At 36.8% G+C, this 14,500-nt stretch overlaps 1 pseudogene; it reads right to left on the reverse strand.

Moving 5' to 3' along the window:
• Positions 1-2,290: 2,290 nt before the first annotated feature.
• The window catches only part of LOC127811086 (zinc finger CCCH domain-containing protein 18-like), a 30,141-nt pseudogene continuing 17,931 nt past the window's right edge, over positions 2,291-14,500 (reverse strand).

Genomic DNA, 14,500 nt, shown 5'->3' on the forward strand with positions numbered 1-14,500 from the left:
TTGACAGATGGGGAAGTATGTGTCGACTGACAAAGGCTTTTTTGTAGAAATTGTCGACAGATCAAGGAAAATAGTCTACCGATAGAGGCTTGGAACGTGAACGACAAATGAAAAACCGCAATTATAGAAATGTACACCCAAATTATTGCCTAAATCAAAACCCTAACCAATAAAAGAATCATTTCTTAAGGATCATAGGGTGAAACAAATCCTATTTTGAAACTCAAAAGACCCAAACAAGAATAATCAAGAATTGAGGGAGATTTACAAACCTTTCTACATAACTCACATGTAAGACCATCATCTTCAAAAATAGAGGTTTTTCATGCTTAAATCCTCAAAATACAACATAATCCAAGGGTTTAGAAGCGAAATAAAGGATTAGAACTTGCCTAGTTTAACTTCTCTTTTGATCTAAGCTTGAAAAGAGCTACTACACAAGAGAAAATCCTCAACCACCTTCAAAACAAGAGGAAACCAAGCCAAGAAGGAAGGAGAAGAATGAAAAATCAGCCACAAGCTTGCTTAATTTCTTCTTGGAACTTTGATCATCAAAGGAGGAGGAAAATGAGACTGGAAACCCTAGTTGTAACACCCCGTTCTTCCAAAGCGTGCGTTAACCCAAAATTTCGAGGATATATTTTTTTTTCAACATACACTCAACATAAAGTAAACCCCGACAATCCCAATTGACCTTCTCAGCATATCAACAAGGGAATGAGCTAAGACAAGTAATATCATCTCATCAACGGAAGCAAGATCAAAACCTCAATGATACATAATCGTAAATTCTTTATTCATAACATAGAATTCATATCATTGTTTGATATGACATTTCAAACCAAAATACAAGAGACTCATCTCTTAACAACAACTACTAACACCTCGATCATAGATAAAATATATGCTAAAGATTTCCAATGAAACAACAACTATGTCTCGAAAACCTTCTTTCCTTTGGCGCCGCTGCTTTCACCTAGAACGTTTGAATATTTCAAGGACAAAGTCCAAATTAGATGATGAATCATCTAAGTGAGAGTTCAAAAATATTTTCACAAATATATGCAAAACCATGAATAAAACTGACGTGTCCCAACCTAATACTTAACCCTAACTGGGGAAAATGCAATCTCTCTAAAGGCAACACAACCACATCGATACATTGGCATAAAAAAATCCTGCTTAAGAGGGACAACCTCAACGCATGAACTTGGGTATCACCCCACTATGATGTCAGGCTTTAAGCTCCGACTCAAAAGCATTTCGGATCTCAACACAACACAACCCTGGCCACAAGAAGATCACAATGGCACTATCTCTGGAATCAACGTCCACCTTAACAATAATGTTATCGCTCAAAGGAACCTGAGGTCGTGTCCACTCTTAGCCTCGCCACTTGAGCCAATCTGGGGTGGTGTCCACTCTCATCCCCACCACTTGTGGACCCATCAGGGTGGTGTCCACTCTCAGCCCTCGCCACAAGTGGGCATTACTCCTTAGCACGTATCCTTAGTGCTATCCCTTAAGGGCAACATCCCAAGTTGACATCCCACCTCCCACATGGAACAACACATAAACATGCCAATGCCACAACATGCATCATATAAAATTAACATTTTAATGCATGTATTTTAACTCATTAAATTCAATGCACATGTATGAAACATTTTGGGACAAATCTCCCACATGAAACAAACCATTCATAGGTTGAACCATTTGTATGAAATCAAATCAAGTATAGGGTCAAACCATCCACAATATACCATGTTTGAAGTAGAAATTCTCACAATAAAACAAAACTTTGGTTAGGAACTCTCACAATATACCAAGTTTGATAGTAAGACCACTTGCCTTGAAGGTTTACCCTTGGAAGTTATGGTTTCACAACAAACGACTTAGATTTCTCGCAGTTTTTCTGATTGTTCGGCACGAACTTCGGCGATGCTTCGGAAACTTTGGAGAGGCCCGTTCTCCTTCATTTCTCCTTTGATTCCTTCCCTTCTTCTTGCAGATTTCCCTCCTCTTTCTCTAGCACAAATCCCTCTCCTCAATCTCTCAAATGGATCTCAAATGGAATGATTTTATTTTATTTATCTTTTTTAGATGAATATGGAGCTTATTTAGGCATTGATTGACATCTTCTTTAGTTTTATCTCAATTCATAATTTGAAAACTAAGTCACTCTATTGTTAATCAAATATTAAAAATAAATAATTAAATTTGGTTTATTCCATCTAAATAATGAAAATCCTTCTATAAGCTTCAATTCATCCATCTTGTGGCCAGAACACTAGTGATGATTCATGACTTTGGGACCCAAGTACAACTCTAATAACCATTTGTCAAGCTCAAACGCCTGGTCATGCTCCTCAATGAGATGCTTCCCAAGTGACTTAGAATCATCACAAACTGTGGGCATTGCAAAGAAAAATTAACAATGAATTTCAACAACAGAAGAAAATTTACACCATAACAAAAAGAAGTGTTGAGAAGATCTTCATCTATGTTGAGTATTCTCACTTGAATGAAGCTCAGATTCTAGATCTATGAAGTGTGAACCACAGTACATAGAGTGTTGAATTTTCTCGTTATACTTCCTGTAGAAAGGAAGGGTGAAAATCCCACTCTCAGAATATGTCTGAATACTTCTTTCAAGGTTAAGAAACACCATACTTGAAGAAGAAAATCCCCTAGATGCTCTTGACTTTAATTTGCAGGAAAAATGAAGGAAAACTAATCAATGAATACACATTTAGGGGAAAATGTTCAAGATCATTCCTTGTATCAGGGAAAAGAAAAAATGGCAGGAAAATGGGGTCTTTAACTATAGTTTCCATTGAATACAAAAGTGCGTTAGCTAGCCAATAACCATAAGGACACAACCATCAGATGGAGTCCCGCACAAAGTCAAAAAGAACAAACTTGCAAGATTTTCAAGGTTGACAAAACAATCAACTAAGCAAAGGAACCAGGTTTAATGAAGCTAAAACATAAAGCCCTGAAAAGGTGTCCCAAACAGAATCTTACTCCGAATCCGTGATTTTAACTCCAACATGTTTAAGTTCCAAGAGCCACGAAGAAGTTTATCAGACTGAAAAATATATAAGGTTAAAACATATGGCTCTTTGAGAATTCCTGAATAATGCAAAAAGAAAATTTGACAGACCCTAATCACCTTTTCAGATGTGTGGAAAAAGAGACCAGAGAAGGAAATGAGGACTTGGTAATTTATCAAAAGCAGCAAGCGGTGTTATACAGAACAATGAGTAGACAAGAATATTACTTTTTTTCAAATGGTGTAGAGAAATATATAATGGATTTACAACGTAAAAAACAATAAATTATTGTATGCTTCTCTTATAAAAAGGTCAAAATTTTACCTTTCAACAAGCCTTGACTTCTCCCCATGCGGTTTCACAAGCACACGAACTCCACAGACAAAATGAGGATCCCCTCTCATCAAAATCCGTTTTAATTGTCTCAGCAAAGACAAAGGTTACAAACCCAAAGATCTTTTCCAGCTGGGAAGGAATCCTCACATGTAACACCCCCTCTCCTAGCACTACCCGAGAAGTGGTGCTATTAGGGAAAAGACTGAAATAAACAAAACTCATCATCAATTGAAATCCGATACCATAAATAACTCAACATGTCATAACTGGAAGCATCTCAAACAACTATAATAAAAACTTCGAATCCAAAATAAACTGGAAACATAATCTACTGATGAAGGAAAAATCCCTCAACTGATATATAAAGTAATCTAAACTCACAAGACACTATAAAACTAACAACTCCCAGACATCTTTGGTCTTGAGTGGCTCCATGTACACACACTACTAACCACTGCTGCTAGGCTCCACATTTGGTACTCCCCCGCTAAGACTTAGAATGGTGAAGAGTACAAGGTGAGCTACAAAGCTCAACAAGTAATAAGTTGGAAAGAATAACTGAAACTGAATCGAAGAATATTGATACTGATTAAATACTTACGGAACTTGTACTGAGCATAACCACTATCTGTCTACATTCACAAAATGTAATACACATAAACTGTAACTAAATGCAAGTATGCAACTTTGGCTCATAAGCCTACATAATCTGATAACACATACATGTCTGATCTGAGTCCTACATACATAAAAATTGTAAGCATATACTATGGGCAATATGCCCCTAGCCCCCTGGTCGACATCAGACGAGCAAAACATAAACTGAAACTGGTGAGATCCCCGCGGACTAGCTGCCTGGCGCGCATAATGCAATGCTCACATACATGGCACACGATATATAGTGCTCTATAGAAAGTCATGCTCAAGGCTCATACTAGAATGTATGCACATATTATCACACATATAATAATGCTAAACGTGTCTTATGATCATCATCAATTATATTGGAATACAAAGATTTACTTATATTTTCCCTTGAAATACAAAATTTATTGCTATTTATTTAATTATTTAGTTATTTATTTAGTTTACAGGTTGCAACATGAAGACTTCCCAGGGGGGTCATCCATCATAGAACTACTCCCACCTGAGCACGCTTAACTTTGGAGTTTTGAAAATATTGGAACCAAATATGAGAAGGATGGAAATTTGGTGTTAGTGTTATACACCATAGGCCCATTTGGACACATCCAGATACAAATGAGCAAGGTCTCATCTGGATACAAGACACAAACACGATTGGACACATCAAGATACAACACAAAGTATTCGGATATCACTCACAAAAAGTCTTAGACTCATCCGGATATAACACGAAGCATCCAGATATCACTCACAGACAACTAGACACATCTGGATACGACTCAAGGCATCCGAATACTACTCACAATCATTACTGGACACATCCGAATATGAAAACGAAGCATCCAAATATCACTGGGCCATCTGGATACGAACAAGAGCTATCCGGATACCATTAACATGAATCTTTTTGACTCATCCAGATAGCCTCTAACCCATCCGGATGCTACTCACATGCTCTGAAAAATCCATCCAGATATGAAGGAACTCATCTAAATGTAACGACCCATTAGAGGACCCAATATTTATTCAAGAATGATTTAATTAATTATTGAAGTATTGATTAAGAGATTTTGCCAATTAATTATTTAATGTGGCAATTTAGAGATTTTGAAGGAAAAGAATAGCATTTATTTCTATTTAATGTTGGAGTTAAAGGGATTTGCTAATGTGGCAATCTAGTAATTTTCAATTGAGAAAATAGCATTTAAAGGCATTTATTTATTATGAAAATTAAATGCAAGGACATGTTGGTCATTTAAGGATTTGATATTAGCATTTAATTATTAAATGGAGTTATTGTGATTAAGGGATTAAGAATCCATATGAAAGGAGGATTGTGATATCCATACGTGAATAGGATTGGGATTGAGAAGTCTCCTATTTGCATTAGGAGAAGGAGAAGTGGGCTTTAGGGCTGCCTTTTTTCTATATATATATATAGTCATAGCAAGGAGCTTCTCACGCCGCATGGATGAAGAACAGAGAAGCCAAGAATGAGCCACAGTTTCAAAGTGTTGCATAGAAGGCTCTCGTGAAGTCATTAGAATTGATCAAAAATGATTGAAAGGCAAGTATCCTATCTGTAATTCCTTTCATTACAGATTCAAGTTAGTTCATTCTCAGTTTATTCCAGCGCTTCAATGATTTCTTAGATTTATATCAGCTTGTTTTTATATGTTCCTATATGCGTGTTTAGATTAGCGTATCAAAGGCTTCATTGAGCAAGCATCTATCCCTGTAAAACATTCTTATGGGATCATGATTCGATGATTAATCTCAGTTTTTTTTAGTAACTCTTTTGTTGAGTTTCAGTTGTTACAGACAGTGCACGCATATATATATATATCTATATGTGTATGTGTATAACAGTGAGTGCATGAAGAAGTTGTGCATGATTCTTTATAGTGAATCTTTTAAATATGATCTTCAAATCATTTTAGCAGTGATCTCAAAATACCAAGACTCGTTGATTTGAGTTTCCAGTTTAATCAGATGGTATGTTTAAGTAGATGCATATAGATTCATGCGATATATCCTTATCCAGTGAGATGTGATAAGTCATGCAAAATTCTTTTCAGCGTTTTTCTTTCAAAAATGATTGATTTATCCATCTTGATATTATTTTATATCAATTGGGATTGTTCTCCCAAGATTTCTTTTGGAATGGTGTAGAAATGTTAAGTTTTGATTCAAGATGTAGTCTCTATTATCGTGAGTTTTATTTCTGATGAGATTCCAGTCATTCGAATGAGTCTTGTGTTGTCATTCGAATGAGTTTTGAGGCATCCGAATGAGTTTTTAGTGTTATCGTAAGTTTTTCCCTTATAATGTATCAGTCATTTGAATGAGTCCCTTGTCATTCGAATAAGTCATGTGATATCATATCATTCGTATGTGTTTTTGGTCTGTCATTCGAATGAGTTTTCTTATCATTCGAATGAGCCCTTGAAGATGTGAGTAAGTTGTTGCTTTGTATAGTCTAGCATTCGAATGAGCCTTCTTATCATTCGAATGATCCATAAATTGATTCGAATAAAGTTACTGTTGCATTCGAATGAGTCGCTTTTTGCCAGTTCAAAAGTTGGAAATTTTCAAAATTCATTCGAATGAATTTGTGAGTCATTCGAATGAGTCCCTGATCAGATCCGAATAGCCTTTGAACATCATCTGTCATTCGAATAAGCCCCCTGTCATTCGAATGAGTCTCTGTCATTCGAATGAGTTTTCTGCCATTCGAATGAGCTTGCTGAAATCCGTTTTTTTCATTCGAATGGGCTGCTTTTTCATTCAAATTGCTTCCTCAATCATCCAAATAGTATCAAATGGCATCCAAATGGCTTCCAATAAATTCTCGATTCAAGTCTTAAATTTAATATAAATATTCAATTATTCAAATATTGAATTTTTATGCCAAGATATGATAAAATCCAATATGCCACGCCTATACTCAGAAATCTCAGAATATTTGTATCTCAATATAGCTAGTAAAAATCATATACCATGTTTAGCAGTTAATTATGGCATGACCAGCATTATTTTGTGAGATTATGTGCATACATTTTGATAGGAGCATTGAGCATGACTTTATATGGAGCACTACATATCGTGTGCTAGCATTTATGTGAGCATTGCATTGCATTATGAGCGCTAGGAGGCTTGTCCGCGGGAATCCCATCAGTTTCAGTTTCAGCTCAGTTTATGAGTTGCTCGCCTGGTGGCAACCAGGGGACTAGGGGCTTTGCCCACAGTATGTGCTTACAGTTTTTATGTATGCAGGTTTCAGTTCAGACAGGTATGTATTATTAGATTATGTGGGCCTATGAGCCAAAGTTTGCATACCTGCGTTTAGTTTATAGTTTATGTGCATTACATTTTTATGAATGCAATTAGACAGTGATTATTTAGTTCAAGTTCAGTAAGTATTTATCAGTATCGATATTCTTCGATTTGGCTTCAGTATTCTTTCCAGCTTATTACTTGCTGAGCTTTTGTAGCTCACCTTGTACTCTTCACCCCTCCAAGTTCTAGCAGGGGAGTACCAGATGTGGGGCCTAGCAGCAGTGGTCTATAGTGTGTGTACGTGGAGCCGCTCAAGACCAAAGATGTCTGGGAGTTGTTAGTTTATTAGTTAATGCTTGATCAGTTTAGATTTATTTTATATTCCAGTTTAGGAATTTTCCCTTAGATGTAATTTATGGTTTTCAGTTATTACCTCAGAGTTTTATTTCAGTTGATTGAGATGTTCATTTTGGTATCAGATTTCAGTTTATCAGTCAGTTTATTTTATTTTTCCTCGTAGCACCTCTTCTCGGGCAGTTCTAGGAGAGGGGGTGTTACACTAAATGTCTGCAACCTGATAACCCAGAAACGAATGAACACAAAGACTCCGTTCTTGAACAAATCTTAATAAAGCTACACCATTCTGAATTAAAACTTGGGGAAACAAATCCCAACTGATATGAAACAACTTTAAGGATGATTCAACGATGATATTTAATTGAATCGTCGTAAAGAAATCATGCATGAACTGATATAAACTCATTGTATATGCATATATATATAACGTATCTGAAACTGGAACTGATACAACTTGATAACTAGAGCAATCAATCTGGAATAACTGAGATCAAATGCTAATATACTCCAGTAATAAAGGATTACAAGGAGAAGAAACTTGTCTTTCAATCTCTCTGATCGATTCAAACAACTCCAACGGAAGATCTAGACGTTACTGCAACTTGAAGACTTCTCTGTTCTTGGCTTCCTGCTCCTTCACGGCGTGAGAAGAAAGCTGAGGTTAATGGACTATATATATAGGGATAGAGCAACCCTAAAATCCATCTCTTCAATCGCCTATTACAACTAGGAGTCTTCCAATCCAAATCCTACTCACATATGGATATCCCAATCCCTTAGTCATAATAACTCTGATTAATTATTTAAATTCTAATAACTTCTTAAATGACCCTCATGTCCTTGCATTTAATTTTCACAATAAATAAATATAATTAAATGTTATTTAAATGTTATTTTCTCAATTAAAAATCTAAATTGCCACATTAAACAATTAATTGACAAATTTTCTTAATTAAATACCTCAATAATTAATTAAATAATTCTAATTAAATACTGGGCCCTCTAACGGGTCGTTACATCACATCTTGGACAGGCCCAAATTTACTACAGAAGAAACGATACAATAGCTTACATGCAATGAAACCAAATTCAGAATTGCACCAACTAGTATCAGTAGGACATCGATCGTTCCTACATGAAATAGTTGGAAACATCTTGCTCAGTGAAGGTACTCTCCCCTAGAAAAGTAAGATAAATCTACAGAGAGCCGGCAACAATTCCTCCATTATCACTTCTTTCACTGTTAAACTCCATGTACACTGGAAAATCTTTTACCAAAATTAATGAATGCTAGCCATGAGGTTTGTATGACAAGTGCAACCTAGATTGAGAAAGATTGTGATTCGGAAATAAAGCACCTCATCAAGAATGCAACTAAGCCTGAGACAACCAAAAACTCACTTGTCAATGAGACGAATGTTGTTCTTCAGTCGACCAAGAAGTTTAGTCAGGTTGTAACCAGCCTTACCATGTCTCTGGCTCTCTGTGAGGTATCCCTCAGCTTGTAGGGCTCTTCCATATTTTTCATAATATAACATTGGGAAAGAGGCAATTGGAACATGACACCCTCGTCTTGCTTTCAAGAGTTCTGTAACCTCCATCTCTAACTTCTCAAGCGACTTGGACATGAAAGAGTGATCATCGTTTGGGAGTTCATTCGAGAGGCTTCTCGGCATAGGAAGGTTGTGGAAATACCTACAGTTGATTCCATGCTTTCAAAACCCCTTAGTGAAGTAATGCCAGACCTTAATGGGAAATTCAACCAGAGCATGAGGCTTTTAGCTAGATCATGGGCCTAATACGGGTTTTGGATAATAGTAGTAGTTCGACAAATCTAAACCAACAGAATCGACAGAGTCTAACTGATCTTCCAGAGACAAGTTGGCTTTGGATGTGATAGTCACTGATGACCAAGTCAGACCAAGGTGGCACCAATTCCAAATTATTAACTGGTTGCAAATCAGCATTGACATGGGAATCCAAGTAGGGATTTGTACTCGAAGACTTGCCGGCAATGGAAAAGAATGAGATGAGGAGAATGCTATATATTATAAGGGAAGATCTGAGACAAATGCTTGGTTTACCTGAGAGGGTGAAATTGGCATTTAACCTATGATAATTGTAAAGAAAATTCCTTGCAAAATCCATAAACCCACAGATTAGACTAGAGAAAAAATACGAAAAATAGTAAGTTAAAAAAACTAAATGAGAAACCAAAAGAACAAAAGAAAAAGAACTCTCTATTATGGCCAGTGATGGAGGAGTTGAAAGTGGGACTTCAAGGCTCAGATCAATCGGTCCAAAACCCACTAAGGTAAAGCCAAGAATCAGTCTCAAGGGAAACCCAAAACTAGCCCTCAAATCAAACTCAAATCGGAAGAAAATAGCCCCCAACCCGAATGAATACCAACAGCCACTCGCGTCTCCTCTTCGACAATCTCTCTCACTCACTCTCACTCTCTCTTTCTCTCTCTCTCTCTCTCTCTCTCTCTCTCTCTCTTTCTTTCTTTTTCTTGCCTGTTAAAAAATCACTCCCATAAACACAATATATACGTTGATTGTTAGTGTTGGTTCCCGAATGATAGATTTAGATGGCATCTAGCATTTATAATTATGGGACTAATGATATAATTCTTGCAATATCTAATAAAATATGGTTTCATATTTTAAGGTCATATCTTCATTCATAGCTCTCCAATCATTATATATGAATTTTAATACCTAAATATTTTGGTAGGAATAGAAAATTTCACGAGAAATTGGTATCAAAATACCCTGAATAAGTGACCGAATCAACTGTAGGGAATGCCCCGAATCTTAGATATCAAAGGAGAATGATATAGGATTGTCGAGCATCTCGAGGCAAGAATTATGGCATCGAAAGCAATCAAATTGGAGATAATTTTTAGTATAACTATGAGTTAGGCTAAAAAATCGAATGGTCATATAAGGAATTTTTGAAAAGTCAACAGAACCTTGAGGAGACTTTGATTTTGTAAGTAGAACAAACCTGAGGTGGTTTTAGGATAAAACGAAAGGATTCTCGACCAAAATGTGATCCTACATATGTTCAGGCCTAAGTGCGAATTATTAATTTTGGCCAATTATGGTCAAAACAACGATTTTTCAGAATTTTTGGGGATGAAATGAGGAATTTAGAACTTATGGGCTTAATGAAATGTTGAAAAACTCAGGGGCTTCATGAAAGGGATGAAATGGTATTTGGAGAAGCTTGGGGGTCAAAGTGCAATTTTTTAAAACTTGGCAGTGTGAACACTACCATGGACGACCAGCCGCACTACCACTATTAGGGAGGGTTTATCTCTACTGGTGGGGACCGTCTAGGGCCATCAAGGCCTAAGCCGAGGCTTGGGGGCCAAGCTTGGCCTGTGATTTGCCGAGGGTGTGGCTGAAATAGCTATAAATAGAGGATTTTGACCAAAGGTTTCTTCACAACTTTTAAAAGCTAGATACCTGAGTTTGGGGAGAGATTGAGTGAAATAGATAAGAGGCTTTTGCTCTCGAGGTTCTAAAGATCATTTCTAGAAATTTTAAGGCATTTTTGTGTTAGTTTAAAAGGGTTTCGAAGGGTGGCCGAAAAATGCAAGCTCACTAGAAATTGAGGCTTTAAACGACTGATTAAGGGTCTTCTGGTTGGTGTTTCATGCAAAGGAAGGCACCATAGTGACCGACTTGAAGAGGTCTACAACGTGGTGTGATCGGGGAAGATTTTACGCACAAGGCATGTGGGTGGCGCGTGAGTGATAGGTATTTTCTGAATTTTTTTTTAATATTTTGAGAAAAATATTTTAAGAATTATGGTGTTGGAAAATTTGAAAAAATGTTTGAGGAGATATTTATTTTGGAATTTTTGAGGGAAAAATAGGAAGAAAATAGAGAAAATTATGATAAAATTAGGTGTCGATATTTCTTTGAATAAATATGATGGCCAGGGTAGGTTGAAGATCAGAATTGAGTGTGAGTACAATTATTGAGTTCGGACACAAAAATTAAGGTTGAGCACGAGAATCGAGGCGTTCTGAGATACGTTCGATGTGAGTGGTTCCAGTCGAAACTTGGTTTATTGTGGGTGTTTTGATCCCAAACTTGGTTCATCCCAAAATGTTTTATACATGTGTATTGAATTTTGTGTGATAAATGGTGTACATTGAAATATTATTTTTATATGATCCATCGAATCATGGTATGTGGCATTGGCATATTTATATGTTATCCATATGGGATGTGGGATGTCAACTTGTGTTGTGTCACTTGAGTGATAGCATTAGGGATGCGTGCCAAGGATTAATGCTCACTTATGGTGGCGCTGAGAGTGGACACCATCCTAGATGGACCGAAAGTGGCGAGATTGAGAGTGGACACCACCCTATATTGACTTAAGTAGTGGGGCTGAGAGTGGACACCACCCCAAGTTCCTTTAAGCGATAACATTGTTTTCGAGGGTGACGTGGTTTCCTAGGGATAGTCTTGATCATCTTGTGGCCAAGGTTTGTGTTGACTTAATGCAGAATGCTTTTGAGTGGAAATGTAATCCCTGACGTGATAATTGGGTGGTTCCCCAAATTCCTGTGCTGACGTTGACCTTTCCGTGTCAGAAGTGGTAACGATGTTTTCCTTTATGTCAGGGAGAGACGTTGATGTTACCCTCTTAAGCCAGGACTGTGTTATGCCAATGTGTCAATGTGGTTGTGTTGTCTTCAAAGAGATTGCTCTTTCCCCATGGTATGGGTTAAGTGTTGTATGGGATTCTCTTAGGCTGGGACATGTTGAGATATGTCAGTTTGTTTCATGGTGTAACGACCCGTTAGAAGGCCCAGTATTTAATTAGAATTATTTAATTAATTAGTGAGGTATTTAATAAAGAGAATTTGTCATTTAATTTTAATGTTGCAATTTAGAATATTTTTAATTGAGAGATTAGCATTTAAATAGCATTTAATTCTTTTTAAATTGTGGGAATTAGAATAAGGATATGTTTGTCTTTTAAGAAGTTCTTATTAGAACTTAATTAATTAATTAGAATTATTATCTTAAGGGATTGAGATATCCGAGCGTGAGAAGATTTTGGATTTGTAGGCTCCTAGTTGCGTTAGGAGAAGAAGAAGTGGGCTTTAGGGCTGCTTCTCTCGCGAGTATATAGAGAGAGAGAGAGTCATACCCTTAGTTTCTTCACGCCATGAAGAAGTAAGAAGCCAAGAACAGTGGAGTCTTCAAGTTACAGTAGTGTTTAGATCTTCCCTTACAATCGGTTGAATCGATAAGAGAGATTAAGGCAAGTATCGTTCCCCTGTAAACCTTTCTTACAGGTCTTGATTGAGTTTTGATATCAGATTTCTAGAGTTATATCAGTTCCAGTGCATGTATATATATATGCGTTACAGTGAGTTCATGGCAGATCATGCATGTTTTCTCTAGCGACTTTTATAAGATATGATCGTTAAATCATTCCTAAAGTTGTTTCATGTGGATTGGGATTTGTTTTCCCAAGATTTTGTTCGGAATGGTGTAGTTTTATTTAAGTTTGAATCAAGAACAAAGTCTCTATGAGCATTCGTCTCTGGGTTTAAAAGTTGCAAACATTCGGATAAGTTCCCTCATATCTGGATAGATTTTTTAGAGCATGTGAGTAGCATTCGGATAGGTTAGTGGCTATTCGGATGGGTCAAAAAGTTTTATGTGAGTGACATTCGGATAGATCTTGTTCATATCCGAATGGTCTAGTGATATTCGGATGCTTCGTTTCCGTATCCGAATGTGTCCAATAGTGATTGTGAGTAATATCCGGATGCCTTGAGTCGTATCTGGATGTGTTTAATTGTCTGTGAGTGATATCTAGATGCTTTGTGTCGTATCTGAATGAGTCTAAAGCTTTTTGATAGTGATATCCGGATACCTTGTGTTGTATCTGGATGTGTCCAAATAAGTTTGTGTCTCGTATCCGGATGAGACCTTGCTCATCCAGATGTCTCTCTAAGTTAAGCATGCTCGAGTATGAGTAATTCTTGTTAGTGTAGGTGCTCTAGATCCAATCAGATTGAGCATGTTATGCACTGACAATTGTAATCATGTTTATTATTTGTTTAAGGAGTTGTTCAAATTCACAAGAAGTCATTCTATTAGTTTCTTGTTATTATTGTAATAACCAAATGAAACTAGATAGAAGTCCATATGATGTATACTGTGATTAATCTATAAAGTTGTGAGATGATGTATCATAGTTTCTAGACATTATTAAACATCCCAAGTCGTAGCAATGTTAAGAATGGACATTGACAATTGTCATAAGACTTGTATGTGCTATGTTTTTGCTATGTGATAGTAATGGGGGTCTCACACCCATAGGCATGGGGATGTTTAGACAAGTATATAGGTGACTAATGTTAGAGAACGTGTCACTGGACATGACTCGCCATGAGAATCTATTTTGGTTATATGTTGATGGAATTTTCATACGAGATGGGTGTAACTAATCCTTGGAGCTGAGGTTGTCACGGTCATCTCATAAGAAGACTGGTATGCTTTGACATCGTTTCGATAGGCCTAGACAAAGGCTGCACGTGGGCAATCGTTGGGTATATTGTGAGGCTTATGGAGATGGGTGCATAGCCAAGATAGGACTCGTTTATCCCTTGATAGAGGATGATATATCTAAGGCACCTTCGGTGGATATTCACTTTAAATCCATGGCCATAGTGAAAGAGATCAATAAGGAGTTATTGATTCACTTTCTATTAAGTGAAGATATTCGAATGACCGAAGAAAAACTTATGTGATCATAATCAAGCAATACATTGCCAACTTGAGAT

This window comes from Diospyros lotus, chromosome 10 (genome assembly GCF_014633365.1).
Source record: "Diospyros lotus cultivar Yz01 chromosome 10, ASM1463336v1, whole genome shotgun sequence".
NCBI classification, from domain to species: Eukaryota; Viridiplantae; Streptophyta; class Magnoliopsida; order Ericales; family Ebenaceae; genus Diospyros; species Diospyros lotus.